Source organism: Microtus pennsylvanicus, chromosome 3 (genome assembly GCF_037038515.1).
Source record: "Microtus pennsylvanicus isolate mMicPen1 chromosome 3, mMicPen1.hap1, whole genome shotgun sequence".
NCBI classification, from domain to species: Eukaryota; Metazoa; Chordata; class Mammalia; order Rodentia; family Cricetidae; genus Microtus; species Microtus pennsylvanicus.
Genome location: NC_134581.1, coordinates 32,068,912 through 32,072,923, shown reverse-complemented (window position 1 = coordinate 32,072,923; position 4,012 = coordinate 32,068,912). Strand labels below are relative to the sequence as shown.

Genomic DNA, 4,012 nt, shown 5'->3' with positions numbered 1-4,012 from the left:
ATTTGTCACAGGAAGTATACTACTGAGAGTGACTTTCTGGAGTTCATAGTTTCATGTTTTGGACTTTTTGTTTTAAAGCGTCTCTTCTCTCTGCTTGTGGTTTAGGATGTAAGCAAGTCCTCAGCTTCAGTTCCAGCCTCCATGTCTGCTGCTTGTTGGCATGTTTTCCCACCATAATGGACTTTTATTCCTCTGGAAATGTAAGCTCAACTAAACTTTTTCTTCTTTAAGTTGTTTCATTTTTTTCAGGACCCATAAGTAATTGAACTAAGTACTGAACATTGTATTTCAGGCTGCCATAACAGAGACACTCCATAAGTGATTTTCTTTAATTGAATTGAAGAGAATCCAATAATTATACAGAATACAACTTTAATGAGCAGGAAAAAATTGTGAAGGGGGCCTGCTAATTTTCACTGTATCGTTCCAATTTTAATATACATGCTGCTCCACATGTATGTGACCATTATCTAGCTAGGTCTATTTGTTAGACTCCTAACAATGGGAGCAGGGGCTGTTCCTAATGCTGGCTTTTAGGAACCTATTTCTCATACTGGATTGTCTTGCCCAGCCTAAATACAAGTCTTACCACAACTTGATATGCCATGCTTTGTGGATACCCTGTGGAGGCCTACCCCTTTCTGAACAGAAACAAAAGAGCATTGGATGGGGGCAGCAGGAAGTGGGAGGAGGAGAGGGAGGGGAAACTGCAGCTGGAAAATAAATAAACAAACAAATACAAATGAAATAAAGTTGTTTGCAATTAAGAAAGCATAGTAACATTATAAATCACCCAAGACTTTTCTTAAAATCTAACTAGCCACTTGCACTTGAAAAGATGACCTCAAAGTACTTAAATCCAGTACATTATCTATGTAGTCAGGCAGTCATTTCTGTTTAGTGTATCATGTTTTTGTGCTCAAACTCGTCATTCTTATCAATTCTTTTTTTTCTGTTAAGAGGAAATAAGATATTGCAAGTTTATATTTTTCTTAATTTCCATATTCTAAGTGCAGGTCTCAGGCAATGATAATTTAGACTGTATATTTTATATCTTATTCTAATCTTCTACTGTTTAATAGATTTACAAAAAACTAAATAAAAACAGAGTTCCAATTGATTTGTATAATGGGGTGTGACATAAAAATTCATAATGTGTAGTCACATATTGGTGTATCTCATTTGAGAGATTAATTGTTTTTTTTTAAGTACCTAGATGGAATAGAATGTAAAAACTCACCTAAGTATAAAAACAGATCTCATAATTCCCAAACAGAATGCTATCAGTTGTATTTCAATCTTACATATTAAACTCCTACTACCCTACTGTATTATATGCTACAGACAGATCAAAACAAAGGGAGCCAGAATTTCTAAGCATTTATGCAATCCCCAAGTTAACAAAAGGGATAAGGTAACTGTAATACAGAAACACACAAGACTAAATGTTTCCTAAGTTACTGCTGCAAAGTAGATTTTGGATGGGCTTAAGTTTGATCCTAATTCATTATTATTTTTTATTATGCTTTTAAGCCTTTTCACTCTACCTTTTATAGATAAAATGGAGGAGTGGAGGGACTAGCAAGATATCTCAGCGTTTAAGAGCACTGGCTGCTCTTTCAGAAATCCTGAGTTTAATTTCCAACAACCACATGGTGGCTCACAACCATCTGATTGAGATGTGATACTGTCTTCTGGTGTCCACACATACATGCAAGCAGAACACTGAATACATAATAAATAAATCTTAAATAAATAAAGTAAAATGGATGAGTGGACTGGGATAGAACGTCAAGAAATAAACCTGCCCATCTACTAGGGAAATTGAATTCTAATAGACAGAACAATGAAGTCAGAGCCTTATTTCTCATCAGTTGCAAAACTCAACTCAAATGAATTAAATATTTAGGCATAAAATTTGAAGCTGTGAAATAACTTAGAAGAACACATAGGAAGCATATTTCAGGATCCTGGAATTGACAAGTGTTTTTTGCATATGACTATAAAGCATATGAAACAAAAGCAAAAATAGACAAATGGGATCTTACCACATTGAGAGCTCTATCAGAACAAAAGAAATAAGGGAAGAGATAACCTACAGGATGGGGAAAGTACTGGCAAGCTATACAGTTGATGAGGGGTTGAAATCCTGACTAGATAAACCGTATAAAAAATTCAGTAGGAAAAACCAAAATCCAAATGAATTAAAATAGAAAACAGAATTCCTCAAAAGAATACATACTAATAGTTGAAATGTACATAAAGAAATGCTCAATATCACTAATCACTAGGGAGATGCAAATGAAAAACAAAATGAGTTATTGGCCCATCCTAGTAAAGTTGGCTAATATTTACAAAACAAAGCTACAGCTGATCAGTGCTGGTAAGGATGTTGAGAAATACACATACACACAACACACACACACACACTCACTCACACTCACACACTAGACTAGAATCTGGGTTTATCCATTGGTTCAACACATTAACCAGCTCCATGTATTTTACTTTTACCTTCAAACTAATAGTAACAGATTAATTTTTACTCACAAAGGCTGTTTTAATACATGACTTATAGTTTATAGGCACATTGGAAAAGGTTGGTATACTTCTATATTGTGAAAAATTACTGTTTTAATACTATTAAAAAGTAATTTGTTGCTCAGTGTGGTAGCACATACCTATAACCCCAGAAATTGGGAGGTAGATGCAGGAAGATCAAGACTTTAAGAAAAGCCTTGATTGCATATTAACTTAATGGCGATGTGGAATATAAGAAACACATTACCTCAAAAAAATATCAAAGCAAAACAAAAAATGAAAATAAAAATGTAATAATTACATTTTTTTGCTGTTGAAACATTGACAGTGGTTCTGAAAGTCCTATCACCTTCCTTGTTCTTCAGCTATGTTCCAACAAAAGTCTTCTGATAATTGAAGGAAGGCTTCCTAAGGTGGGGATGTGCTGACTTGAGTCCTAGTAGGACAGGAAGAGGAATGCACAGCTGAAGGAACATGACTGAACAAACTTGGACACCTTGGCTCTGAATGGCATCAAATGCAGCCGTTGCCGAGTTCCGTGATCAGAGGGTAGTTAGAACTGCTATGAAGGTGTTTGGTAAAAGACACAGGTATCCAGTTCTGCGCAGAAATGTAAAGTGGATTCTGCTGACTAGTGCATAGTTTCTAGATATGTCTGTGCATTTAACAGTGAGATGCAAATATGCTTCCTTTATATATGCTTGGGAAGTCCTTCTCACAGTTATTTGTAAAGAAAACAGTAGGGAGTTTACTGGCAAAGATATGTGTTCATGGCAGGGAATGGAGCAGAGAGACAAAGCTAATAGAATATGAATCTTTTTAAGAGCATGGCCAAAGCAAGGTCCTGCGACAGAGCACTAAACATGAGGCTAGAACTGTAATTATAAGTAACCCAAGACCTCCAGCATAAAAGAACAAAGAATAATGTGAATGTAAAGAAATTTGTTGAACTGGTCAGGGCCACATTCTTTTTCACCTTTCTTTGAACCTGTTTGTTTTTCATCCTTGATACACATAGAGTTGAGAAAAAATAATCTGTGTGAGGGATACCTGGAAGTTTCCCAACTCACGCTGTTGTTTTCTTTACTCTGTGTTCTCCCAGAGCTTCATGCGACTCCTTTTGATTCCCATATCAAAGACATATGCTACATATATTTTCTTTTCAAAATGTATTTTCTTACTCAACAGTACTAACAGCAAATTATTTTGAATGCTGGCCAATAAACTCACGTTCTACCGCTGGTTGTAGCCGCAGGCACTGCCTTTGACCCACAAATCTGTCTTGTGCATTGCTTATCACAGAACAAATGAACAGGGAAGCCAAGTGCAAAGAGTCCTATCGGGGAAGGCTGATTGTGAATGTTCTGCCAACCATGACAGCCTTGAAGAATCAGAACATGGCGGGGCCATCAGGTGTACACCAAACATACTAACAAGTGGAAAGTTCCAGGGATGTAGCTCATATTTCCAG

At 36.2% G+C, this 4,012-nt stretch overlaps 1 non-coding gene across 1 annotated transcript; it reads right to left on the bottom strand.

The window, feature by feature from the left end:
* Positions 1–353: 353 nt before the first annotated feature.
* LOC142847418 (U6 spliceosomal RNA) lies at positions 354–457 on the bottom strand. The gene has a single exon (XR_012910175.1). It is a non-coding gene; the product is annotated as a U6 spliceosomal RNA (small nuclear RNA).
* Positions 458–4,012: the final 3,555 nt, after the last annotated feature.